Here is a 14,093-nt window from a genome sequence, read left to right on the forward strand (position 1 = left end):
GAAGTGAAGAGAATGTAGGTATTTATAGAGTTAAGGATGAAGAAAGTTGATGAATAAAAATAATATAATAAGTTGGTGGAAAATTTAGATGAAATAAAATATAATAAAAAAAGATGAATAGAAAAAGTTAATGTGGAAAATAAGTGAAAGAAATAATATAAAAAGTTTGTGGAAAAATTAGGTGAAATAAAATATAGTGAATAGTAAAAGTTAATGTGGAAAATAAGTGAAAGAAATAATATAAAAAGTTGGTGGAGAAATTAGGTAATGAAATTAAGTGAAAGAAATAATATAAAAAGGTGGTGGAGAAATTAGGTATGGAAATTAAGTGAAAGAAATAATATAAAAAGTTGGTGGAGAAAGTAGGTAAAATAAAATATAGTGAATAGTAAAAGTTAATGTGGAAAATAAGTGAAAGAAATAATATAAAAAGTTGGTGGAGAAATTAGGTATGGAAATTAAGTGAAAGAAATAATATAAAAAGGTGGTGGAGAAATTAGGTATGAAAATTAAGTGAAAGAAATAATATAAAAAGTTGGTGGAGAAAGTAGGTAAAATAAAATATAGTGAATAGTAAAAGTTAATGTGGAAAATAAGTGAAAGAAATAATATAAAAAGTGGGTGGAAAAATAAGGTGGAGAAATATGGATAATAAAAAATGTTGATGGAGAAGATATAATTAAAAAATGTAAGTGGAATAATTAGAAAAGTTGATATATAAAATTAATATGGAAATGATGTGGAAAAAGTAAATGAAAAAGGTAGATGATGTGGAGGGTGAGGTGGATGGTGATGTGGAGAATGGGGTGTGATAAGAAAAGATGGGTGGTGAGGAAGTAAAAAAAGTGAGATTATTTTGGGCCATTGGATTAAGTGTTTAAAAGAAAATTTAGGGGTGCAAAAAGTAAAATAAATAGTTTTTTCATTTTGGTTTATTTTTGATTTTTTTTTTTAGTATTATTTTTTTTTTGTGATAAATTATATTTATCCGGACGAAATTGGGTGTTGACAGCTGCCCCTCTTTACTTAGATATTACTGGATAATATGAAAATTTGATATTTTTGTATTATCGGAGTAAAAGCTAAGTAAAGAAAGAAACACTAATTTCGTCTGGATTTCAAAATGGACAATGAACAACAGGAAAGTGAATGAGGTGTCATAACCTCGTGGAGGGTGTCGTAACCCTATGGAAGTGAATGAGGTGTCATAACCTCGTGGAGGGTGATCGTAACCCTGTAGAAGTGAATGAGGTGTCATAACCTCGTGGAGGGTGTCGTAACCCTATGGAAGTGAATGAGGTGTCATAACCTCGTGGAGGGTGATCGTAACCCTGTAGAAGTGAATGAGGTGTCATAACCTCGTGGAGGGTGTCGTAACCCTATGGAAGTGAATGAGGTGTCATAACCTCGTGGAGGGTGATCGTAACCCTATAGAAGTGAATGAGGTGTCATAACCTCGTGGAGGGTGTCGTAACCCTGTGGAAGTGAATGAGGTGTCATAACCTCGTGGAGGGTGATCGTAACCCTGTAGAAGTGAATGAGGTGTCATAACCTCGTGGAGGGTGTCGTAACCCTGTGGAAGTGAATGAGGTGTCATAACCTCGTGAAGGGTGTCGTAACCCTGTGGAAGTGAATGAGGTGTCATAACCTCGTGAAGGGTGTCGTAACCCTGTGGAAGTGAATGAGGTGTCATAACCTCGTGGAGGGTGTCGTAACCCTATGGAAGAAGGAATGAGTTTGATTGCTGGACTCGACTATTGCCTTGCAGAGGGCCGAGATACCAATAGCAAAAATTTTTTTTTTTTATGATTTTGATTTATTTTTTTTTTTTTTTTTTTTTGAGATAGAAATGAGTGTCTATTTTTTTTGAAATGAGAAACAAAATTTGCATAAGGTTGAAATTAAGAAACAAAGTGTTGCATTTTTGTACAAGTATTTGGATTTTGAAACCTCGATATGCAAAAGAAACATGATTGATGTAAATTTTGAAATTTGGAGAAGAAAACTTTGATGCATGTTGAATTTTTTTGTCTTTTTGAAGAAAGAAGATTTGATGTAATTTTGAAATTGGAGGAGAAAACATTGATGCAATTTGATGTTTTTTTTTTTCTTTTGAAGATTTGATGAACATTCATGAAAATGTGTACATGATGTTGACTCTTGATCCGTGATGGAAGATTATGAAACTATGACACTTTTTACTGAGTCAAGTTGTTTTTCTTTGAAATCATCCGGTCTATGAAGATTTAGACTTTCATCATCATTTTTTTTTTGGATGTCAAATTCTAAAGTTAAATGTTCAAAATGAAGCTTCTGTGCTAGAAATTTCTTGACGAAATATTAGTGCGTACATGCTTGATATCAAGGGTTGGGACAAATATGTTGAAGGATTTGGAGAGTACCGGGTTGGCTACTTGGGCCTCTTACTCCTTAAAACAATTACAAATGCCAATGTGAAGTCGTAGATACTCAGAAGTTGCCCCAGTTTGGGGGCATGGTAAAAAGATAGGTATGGACAAATGTATTTGTGAATTGTGAAGGAATAAGTCATGAATCAGGGAGTGAGAATATCATGTGAGATTTACAAATTGCCCCAATTTTGGTGATGATGGATTTTTGAAGTTCGGGGCGAACCAAAAATCATGGGAGGCCCAACAAGGGATGCCCTAGTCTTTGTATGAGCTTTGAATATTCAGATGAAAGATTAACAAAGACGCCCAATACTTTGAATGGGTCAAAACACATGAAAATCACAAAGTTGTCCCTAGTTTCGGGTATGAGTCAATTAAGTGAGGTTCAAAAAGAGGTTGCCCCCCACTTTGGGTTTACGAATGATAAGATGGACTCAAAATCATACAAAGCCCTAAAGTGTCTGCCCCTGTTTGAGGGTGGATTTATGAAAATAGTGTGGACAAATCTGAGAGGCCCAATAAGGGATGCCCCGGTCCTGGTACGAACTTTGAATATACAGATGAAACAAATGCGAGATTAACAAAGTTGCCCAATATTTTGAATGGGCCAAAACATTGAAATTCAAAAAGTTGCCCAAAGTTGCCCCCTAGTTTGGGAATCGGGGGAAGAGTTTGAATGGGATATGAATTTGTGATGGATATGGAAATGATTGGCTTGAAAGGATTGCCCCAATTGGCTTGATTTTCCTTTGTATAATTGATCAACACGGAGTTCCCTTCTTCCGAGGACATTCATTTTCATCATCATTTTTTTTATAACTGCATTGTTAGTCATTTTTGTCTTGTCTGAAAATTAAGCTTTATGAAAATTTAAGCAACCATTATTCAATCCGTGTGGACTTTTATTGGGCTTGTAATGTGGCTTGGGCTGAAGGGTATTGAAAGAAAGGATATAAAGGCTCAAATAAATTTTTGGGGTTATTTGAAACAAGAGTTACCATCTACACTTTGTATCAGCTATTTGTCAAATATGTTTTGACTTTCCTTGCTAATTTGCAAACTTCTCTCTTTGTTTGTCATCACTTTGTGATTCTTTCCGTTTTTGCTTTACTTTTGATGAACTCTCTTCATTTGATCACTAAGTCTGTTCCTTTGCAATTTGACTTCTACTGTGATGGTAACCCTTGTTTGGGTAAATTTGAAAAGAAATTTCTTATTGGCTCAAATTTGGTATCAATGGATATATTTTTTGTTTTTTTTTTGTTTTTTTTTTGTTTTTTTTTTTTTGATGAAGAAAAATGGCCACACGTCATTTCAAATTTTGGTTGTTTTATTTTCAAAAGATTAATTAGGAGACAAGACTACATGATCTCAACAAGAGTCATTTTTCTTTTCTTTTTTTTTTATAACGGATTTCAGGATCTCCCAAATGAAAGCTAGTGGAAGTAACAGAAAATCTGCCCCAGTGTGAAACTCTGTGTTTATTATTTGGGCTCAAGAACGTGATTGAGTTAATTTTTGGTCTAGCGAGGGCTGAAGGATGATGTTTTCAAGCAATGCACACACAGATATCTCTTAAGAATATGTGGTTTAAACATTTGACTACAAGAGATTATGACATCCATTACATTTTTTTTTTCAGAGCTCATAAAATGGATGATTTGCATTGAAAATAATTGACTTAACTTTTGTGTATCTTTTTGATTTTATGCATGAAAAAAAAGTAATATGAAATGAACATGATGATACTAGTTGAAAAACAGATTTTTTTTTGTTTTGTTTTTTTTTTTGTTTCGTTTTGTTTTTATTTATTTATTTTTTTTTTACGACATCCCCCAGGACCGAGCCAAGTCGACTGAATACCCGTGATGCTTTTGTTGACATTCGCTCAATTATTTTCGTTTTCATTCTTCTTTATTTACCTAAAGAGCTCAGCGTGACATGCAATCATTTCAGAGAGTATGAACAAAAATTAATATGCGGTATTTATTGAATAACACAGATTACAACAATTTAAAAAAAGCAATGTTAATATTCACTAACGGCAACCCCTATCACGGAATCATCATACATAAAACTTTTTGACCGCATCGGAATTAACCGGTAACGGTAATTCCTCCCCATCCATCCTTGCGAGAATTAGTGCTCCACCAGAGAAAGCTTTCTTTACCACAAACGGCCCTTCATAGTTTGGGGTCCACTTGCCTCTATGATCTTTTTGGACGGGTAAAATCCTCTTCAACACCAGTTCGCCTTCATGAAACTCTCTTGGGTGCACCCTTTTGTCAAACGCCTTTTTCATTCTCCTTTGATACAGTTGTCCATGACACACTGCTGTTAACCTTTTTTCTTCGATAAGGTTGAGTTGGTCGAATCGGGTCTGAACCCACTCAGCTTCCTCTAACTTAATTTCCCTTAACACGCGTAAGGAGGGAATTTCAACCTCAAATGGAAGTACCGCTTCCATCCCATACACTAGCGAGAACGGCGTGGCCCCAGTTGATGTTCGTACTGATGTGCGGTATCCGTGCAGAGCGAAAGGAAGCATTTCGTGCCAATCCTTGTAGGTGACCACCATCTTCTGCACAATCTTCTTGATGTTCTTGTTAGCAGCCTTTACTGCCCCATTCATTTTTGGACGATAAGGAGAGGAATTATGATGGTGAATTTTGAATTCCTCACATAACTCCGCCATCATCTCATTGTTTAGGTTGGTAGCGTTATCAGTGATGATCTTGCTAGGTAGCCCATACCTACAGATCAACTCCTTCCTTATGAATCTAACCACAACCTTTCTAGTCACGTTGGCATACGAAGCAGCCTCAACCCATTTGGTGAAATAGTCGATCGCGACTAGTATGAAGCGATGTCCATTTGACGCTTTTGGTTCTATAGCTCCGATGACATCTATTCCCCACATCGAAAATGGCCATGGTGCAGACAACACGTTTAGAGCAGCGGGTGGCATATTGATATTATCTGCATATATCTGACATTTCTCACACTTTCTCACGTGTATGCAACAATCGGTTTCCATGGTCAACCAGAAGTAACCAGCTCTTAAGATCTTCCTAGCCATCGAATGTCCATTCATGTGTGTACCAAATGCACCTTCGTGCACTTCTTTCAGTAGCAACTCAGCTTCCTTTGCATCCACACATCTAAGGAGAACCATGTCATGGTTTCTCTTGTATAAAACATCCCCACTTAAGATGAAACTGCCGGCCAACCTCCTTAGTGCTCTTTTATCATTTTCAGACGCATCTTCAGGGTATTCTCGAGTTTTAAGATAACGCTTGATATCAAAGTACCAAGGTTTATAGTCTAACTCCTCCTCGATGAAGTGGCAATATGCTGGCTCTGCATGGCTTTTCATTTTGATTCTTGGTAATTCTGCATCTTGATCAACCTCAAACATTGACGACAAGGTAGCCAGCGCGTCTGCTAATTGATTATCTTCTCGCGGTATATGGTTAAATGTGATGGAATCGAAATACTCCATTAATCCCATGATGTAAGCTTGGTAGGGAATTAATTTTGTATCCCTAGTTTCCCATTCTCCTTTCAATTGATGGATGACCCAAGCTGAATCTCCATATACATCCAGAATTTTTGCCTTTGATTCAATTGCTGCTCGAATACCCATGGCACAGGCTTCATATTCAGCGATGTTATTTGTGCAGCTAAAACACAACCTTGCCGTCATTGGTATATACTGACGCTCTGGGGAGATAAGCACTGCCCCTATTCCATGTCCCATCACATTCGAGGCTCCGTCGAATAACACTGTCCATGCCTTTTCGTTTTGGTCTTCTTTGCTCTCTTCGAATAAAGCCATGATATCCTCATCTGGAAATTCAGGTTGCATTGGTTGATAATCACAAAGGGGTTGATGAGCCAGGTATTCTGCTAGTGCGCTACCCTTGACAGATTTCTGAGTGACATATACGATGTCGTATTCTGACAATAACATCTGCCATCGAGCTATCCTTCCAGTAAGAGCAGGCTTTTCAAAAATATACTTGATAGGATCCATCTTGGATATCAACCATGTGGAATGACTCAACATGTATTGCCTTAAACGATGAGCGGCCCATGCCAACGCGCAACAAGTCTGCTCTAACGATGAATATCGTTGTTCGCAGTCTGTGAATTTCTTGCTCAAGTAATATATAGCGTGCTCTCTTTTGCCATCCTCATCATGCTGACCCAATACACAACCCATGGACTTGTCCAATACAGTCAAATACAAAATGAGTGGCCTTCCTGGTTCTGGTGGACGTAATACAGGAGGGTCCTGTAAGTATTGTTTGACTCTCTCAAAAGCGGCCTGACAATCCTCATTCCACACCACAGCCTGATTCTTTCGTAACAACTTGAACAGTGGTTCACAAGTAGCAGTTAATTGGGAGATGAATCTAGCAATGTAATTCAATCTACCCAAAAACCCTCGAACTTCTTTTTCCGTTTTAGGCGCAGGCATTTCCATTATCGATCGCACTTTGTCTGGATCCACCTCTATCCCCCTCTGGCTGACAATAAAGCCCAACAATTTCCCGGATTTCACTCCAAATGTACATTTGGCGGGATTCAGCCTAAGCTTATACTTCCTCAATCTCTCGAATAACTTTATCAAATTGAGGATGTGTTCTTCTTCTGATTCGGACTTCGCGATCATGTCGTCCACATAAACTTCAATCTCCTTGTGCATCATATCATGGAAAAGTGCCACCATCGCCCTTTGATATGTTGCCCCAGCATTCTTGAGTCCAAAAGACATCACCTTATAACAAAATGTGCCCCACAATGTAATAAAAGTCGTCTTTTCCATATCTTCTGGCGCCATCTTGATCTGGTTATACCCCGAAAAACCATCCATGAACGAAAACAGTGAATACTTGGCTGTATTATCAACTAGGGTGTCGATGTGTGGTAATGGGAAATTATCCTTTGGGCTTGCGCGATTCAAATCTCGATAATCGACACACATCCGAACTTTACCATCCTTCTTAGGCACCGGTACAATGTTTGCTACCCATTCTGGGTATCTCGCCACAGCTAGAAACCCTGCATCGAATTGCTTCTGTACCTCCTCCTTGATCTTCAAGGACATTTCCGGTTTCATTCTTCTTAGTTTTTGCTTTACCGGTGGGCATTCCGGCTTGAGTGGGAGCTTGTGTTGTACAATATCTGTATCGAGACCTGGCATGTCATTGTAAGACCAAGCAAACACATCCCTGAACTCCCTCAATAAGACACGCAATTTATCTTTCACTTCTGCTTTCATGGTTGTACCGATCTTCACCTCCTTTTCCTCACCCGCATTCCCTAAATTGAGTACTTCAACATCTTCCTGGTGAGGTTTTATCTCCTTACACTCTTGTCCCACTAGTCTTAACAGTTCAGGAGGGGGTTCTGGGTCATCATCACAATCATCTTCCGTATTATTGACAGGGCGCCCAAAATCAGGAATATTGACATAATTACTTTCAAAACATTCATTGTCATATCTGCATTATTTAAGTTTACGAAAAGGAAATAAATAAACGGAAAAACGACGAGGAATGCAAAACAAAAACAAACACACTTTGATTATCACGCTGAGCATAACAAACTAAAAGCGTCAACCCGTAAGTCATGAATCCTAAAGCCCCGGGTAAAGCGATAGGATTAATTAAAGTTATTACATCTCATTCAAATTAAGCATCACGGGCAAATCCAGCATCTTCCAATTGTTGAGTCGTGCATCCGGGGAGCAGGCCCACACGAAACTGGAGCCTTCCGATCCATCTTCATCTCCCACAACTGCTATGTGGCCAGTGTTAACCCAACCAGCACTGCGAAAGCTCTCCTTGAGGTCGTAGATATGAATTCTTCCCACTTTGGGCTCCCGTCTTTCCACCCGAGCCAGACTGCGTTCTCTCTTTTCTTTTATCAGTCTTCTCCTATCCTCCTTGGTGGGCTTGTAACCTAGGCCATACCTATTCTTGTTCTCAACGACCTCCAGAGGGAATGCTCGCCCCTGTCCACACTTGCCCAAACCTTTCCCATGCATATAACCTCCTTTTAGCATGACTTTGGCCATCATTATAGAAGCACGCGACAGATGCGGGTTGACCGCGAATGGCTCCACATAGGTGTTTCCCACAATCTCCAGAGATTGGAAAGCTGTCTCGAGAGCTTCCTCAGTTGCTTCAATATAACGGGAGGATGATGGTCCGCTCACCAAGAAATCCTCCTCTCCTGCCACTATCACCAGCTTGTCTCCCATAACATACTTCAACTTTTGATGTAGTGTAGAAGCCACAACCCCTGCAGAATGGATCCATGGGCGACCCAACAGACAACTATAGGCCGGGAGGATGTCCATGACTTGGAATGTCACTTGAAAGACACACGGACCGACTTGGACTGGTAGTTCTACCTCTCCCATCACTTCCCTCTTACTACCATCAAAGGCTCTCACAATCATAGAACTTGGCTTCATATGTGTTCCGTCACTGGGTAGCTTCTCGAAGGTTGCTTTTGGCATGACATTTAGGGATGATCCATTATCCACTAAGACACGTGCTATCACATGATCCAGGCATTTCACAGAGACATGAAGAGCTTTGTTATGACCTCTCCCCTCAACAGGTATCTCTTCATCAGTGAAGGTGAGGTAATTATTAGCAACGATGTTGCCAACAATGCCCTCGAACTTGCTCAGAGAAATACCTTGCTCCACATGAGCCTCACTGAGTATCTTCATCAACAACTTTCGATGGGAAGCAGAGTGCATGAGTAATTCTAGCAAGGAGATCCGGGCAGGCATGCGGTTCAACTGTTCCACCACTTTGTACTCACTCTGTTGTATGAACTTTAGGAATTCACCAACTTCTTCTTCAGATATTTCCCTCTTCTTCTCTTTATCGGGGGTCTCCTCGGCCTCCACGTTCTTCCCCCTCAAGAACTCCTTCGCTTTTGCAGCCATTGTTGCTTCCCTATCATTGGTTCTTTCTCTCGCCAATTCTGGTGGTGTAAATATTCGACCACTTCTGGTCATTCCACCAATGCCTGATATGTTTTCCACAGTCGGATTCGCATATTCTCCCTCATCTAATGCAATTGCTCCATATCTCCATGGGACGGCTTTCTCGTTCTTATAAGGGAAAGGAGTTGGCACTCGGATGACAACAGATGGATTTCCTTCAGTTACCAGTGCATGGGTGGTCCTAGTAAAATGGATCACCAAAGGTTCGGGTAGAGTCACATCAGATTCTCCATCCATTTGTGCAAATACTTCTTCCTCTCTGACCTCGCAACACACTTGCATCAGATTTCTATCAAGTAAGTCTTGTAAAAAAATCTCGAATTCCATACATTCCTCAATAGAGTGCCCGGCATCCGGATGGAGTGCGCACGCTATACTCAGATCATAATCGCCATTCACTAGGCCCTTCTTCAACAAAGCTTCAAAGATAAACCTCCTAGAATTTCGGATTTCACCCACATCTCTTATCAAATCATGGTTTCCAACCTCGATGGCGTTCGTCGAAGAATTCCCGTGCCCGGACAATGGATTAGTATCGACGCTGGGCTGGTCTTCTTGAAACTTTAACCAACCCGAATCTATCAGAGCCTGAACTTTATATTTGAGAGCGAAACATCCTTCGGTTGAGTGGCCAATGCCTCCTGCATGATAACTACACCTGGCATTTGCGTCATAACCCCTAGGGTACGGCTCCTGTACAGGCTTCATCGGGCAAATGGCGACCAGACCCTTCTTGACTAGGTTAGGTAACAATTCAGTGTAGGTCATAGGGATTGGAGTGAACCTAACAAATTGATTTCCCCTTGGGTTGTTGTTGTGACCCACATTCAGATTTGGGCCCATGTTTGTAGCCGGTCTTAAAGCTTCGGTTGGGATACGCTGCGGTGGATAATACGCTTGTTGTTGTTGAGGCCTAACTTCGTGAGCAAGCGTGGTGTTAGCAGCATAAGGAGGTGGGTTTAAGTACGGTCGATAATTAGGATCGGGAGCTCGTCCTCTTCACACAGGCATTACCGACGCAGCATGTACCTCCCCCTCTTTTTTCTTCCCCTGATTGAAGCTGGGCTTTTTATAGTTTGTAGTTGTAGATGGGCCACATGCTATCTTTCCGTTTTTCAATCCAATTTCTATCCTTTCACCAATGATGATGGTGTCAGCAAAATTGACAGATACATTCCCAACCATATGCTCATAAAATGGCGGCTGGAGTGTGTTTACGAACATCGACACCATCTCCTTATCAAACAACGGCGGCTCAACTTGCGCAGCCAACTCTCTCCATCATTGGGCGTACTCTTTGAAAGTTTCATTGTCCTTTTTTGTCATATTCTGCAGCTGCAGACGGTCCGGGGCAACATGAGTATTATATACATATTGTTTCACGAAGGCGTCAGCTAGATCCGCCCAACAACGAATTCGGGATGACTCCAGGTGGGTATACCAGTTTAATGCTACCCCGGCCAAACTTTCCTGGAAAACGTGAATGAGTAGCTCCTCATCATGAGCATACGCAGCCATCTTTCTGCAGTACATGGTTACATGGCCTTTAGGGCAAGTGTTACCCTTATATTTTTCAAACTCCGGCGCCTTGAACTTAGGCGGGATTTTCAAGCCTGGAACCAAACTCAGTCTGGCCGCATCTCCAAACCCATAGCTTTCGACTCCTTCTATGGCTCTAAGTCTTTCTTCCAGAATTTCCAACTTATTCTTAGTTCCAATGAAACTATCAATCCCCCTAATCACTGTGGTATGTGGCGCGCCCCTAGCTGAAGGATCCTCCTTGACCATTACATGTGGCATTACAGTTACCCGCGTTCCTTCAACTGCGGTCGACTCATTCGTAGTTACACCTTTCATGGGTGCCGAAACTAGGACAGGGCCCTGAGTACCGATGGGCGGTACATTGATGGTGGTAGGGAAAGAGAATGAAGCATGCTCCCCTTCTGTGTATTCTCCCACAGGTGGAGTGTAATCTGGGGGTAATCCATACATTGGGAACGGAACAGATTGGCTCCCAGCATTGAACATCGGAGGGTAATATTGAGCACTTCCCTCAACTTGTGCAGGCGTCGACCCTCCCGTAGTCTTCAGGGCTTCGAGAGCTGTCAAAATCTGGGCCATCTGATCCTTCAACTGGCTGACCTCGGCCTTAATGGATTCGTGTGACTGTTCCCAATCCTCCATGACCTTTGAGTTAGCTCTGGTCCTGTACGAATGTCGTGGAAAATTTGTCGTTGTTCTCTCACTTGTACTGATGATTATTTTTATTAGATTAGATAAAGATGAAAAATGCAAAACAAAAGAAAACATGATGCATGCTAGTGATAAGTGGAAATCACAGGATAACGATGACAATACTGATAGAAAATTAACACAAGCCGATACCGAACAAACATCCCTCATCTTTCATTTAAAGAAAATTTGATCCATTACATCGTCTAAAACACGCAATTCTGATGTACATCAATCCCGCTCCCGGGCAATGAAAGATTTCATCTCTCCCACCAACCATTTACAATGATTAATAAATAATTCTATTTCCGCTGGTGAGTTACGAAAATGAGTACTTGCTTCAGCATTCGACACCATCCTGGGGATATCTTCAATTGCCCCATTTGCCAAAGCAGCCAATTGAGAGAAGCTTTCCTTCCAGTGCTTTACAGTCATTTCTTGCTCTGCGATGTGCTCTTTCATTTGCTTTATCAAGGCCTGATGCCCTTCTTCAAATTCCATCGACCTCCATCGCTCCTCCTGCTCCTCGATGTAATCTTCCATTTGATTTAACATGGCCCGGTACTCCTTTTCGGACTCCTCCAACTTCCAGTGCTCCTGATTCATCTCTGCCTGAAATGATGTAGCCATTTCCTTCATTTGATGTCCCGCTTCTTGTACTTGGACCTGTGCTTCTCTTAATCTTTTTAGGGCTTCCCTTTTATCCCTCTTGACTTCCTCATAGAGTTGTTTCCACTGCCTGTTTTCTTCTAAAGCCACCTTATTATCATTCGCCCTCATGGATAATTCCTTATTCGCGGCCGCTAGATCCTGTTTTACTCGAAATATATAATCTCCTTCAGCCTTCTGACTTTTGACAATGTTTTCATAAGCCCGCGACTTTTCTTCATTATCATTTCTCATATCCACAAGATCATTACGCGCCCGTTGTAATTCGTTTTCCAACCTAGCATTCCTCACCCTTAATTTCTCCATCTCAGCCTTCAATTGTTGCACCTCTTCATTTTCTAGGGCCTGGGATGGTCCTTCACTAGCTGATTGATCCTTGATTGGCTTGAAAGGAAACTTGACCACTTCCACTCTCTCTAGAATCCAAGTGTGATAACTAACCCTGCTATCCACTACTCCATTCCTCAAGTCCTTCTCTGCTCGAACAACATTTTCCCAGGCGTTTTTAACCTTTCTTAACAGTTCAGTGAAATGCCCGTCTTCGTAATAAATGAATAGGGTAGCAAGGTAATTTGATGAAGGTGCCCCTCTCATGGGATGCCCGAATTGTCTTTGCACCAAAAGGGGGTTGTAATTGATACAGTACCGGGCGCCTATGAGAGGCACATTAGGAAAACTACCACAATGTTGTATAGCCAGTTTATTTTCGAGCCAAGGAAGGCGCCATTTTATACTTCTTTCGCTCAAGCCAGCAAGGAATCGGGCCCAATCGTTCCCTCCTTTACCTTTAAGCCCTTGGTGCGACGACGTCTTCGATAGACTCTTGACGTCGACCATCTCCTTAAACACGCGCGTTGTCATCCATGTATACAACGCCGGTAAACAACAAAGAATCTTCTTTCCCTTTCTCTCCTGGCAAAAACTCAAGGTCCCATAAACATCCGCAAGAACGGCCGTTACAGGATTCTCTGATCTGGTTTTGCTTGCCACGAAAACGTCTATTGCGATGTAATCCACGAATTTTTCTATTTTGGGAAACAAGACAATGCCGTATATGGTGAGGGCTAATACATCCATGAAAGTTTCCCAATCCTCTTTATCAGCCAGGTGATGTAAATATTGCTCTAGATATTCCTGTGATAACCCATGCAATTGATTCCTCATCATCATCCTGTTTTCAAGCTCCTTGGGGTGTAGTTTCATGATGGCAGCAATGGTGGGTATAGAGGCATGATGTTCTAAATATTGATAGGGAGTGGTGCCCTCTAGTGGCAAACCCAAGATATGCTCGAACTCCTCTATAGTTGGCGCCAACTGAAAGTCTTGAAATGTGAAACATCGAAGCGGAGAATCATAATATTGTGCCAAGGCTGTGATAGCGGGTATTTGTACTTCAACCTCCATTAAATTCAACAAATTTCCATATCTTCTCTGAAAGGTTTCTCTCTTCATAGTCTTAAGCCTTTTGCCCAAATTTATCAGCCCGGTCAAATTTCCAACATAGGTCCTTAGACTATACTTCTTTCTTAAATTGGAAGAGTCGGTGTGCCGTGTAGCATCGGATCTTGTGTCAACATCCATCTCATATGAAGTCAAATAGGTACCCGCGATTTCCTTTAAAAATTAACATGTTACCAAATGATGTATGAATATGATGCATGATAAATAAACAGCATGACGAAACAAAGCACATGCATGGTATGAAATGTAATATCATAAAAAACGAACAACGTGAGGACTACAGAAAT

General features: G+C 40.8%; 1 pseudogene; it reads right to left on the reverse strand.

The window, feature by feature from the left end:
* Nucleotides 1-4,476: 4,476 nt before the first annotated feature.
* LOC128196241 (uncharacterized) lies at nucleotides 4,477-11,628 on the reverse strand (annotated as a pseudogene).
* Between the last annotated feature and the right edge of the window lie 2,465 nt (nucleotides 11,629-14,093).

The sequence above is a fragment of the Vigna angularis genome, chromosome 4 (assembly GCF_016808095.1).
Source record: "Vigna angularis cultivar LongXiaoDou No.4 chromosome 4, ASM1680809v1, whole genome shotgun sequence".
In the NCBI taxonomy this organism is placed as follows: domain Eukaryota; kingdom Viridiplantae; phylum Streptophyta; class Magnoliopsida; order Fabales; family Fabaceae; genus Vigna; species Vigna angularis.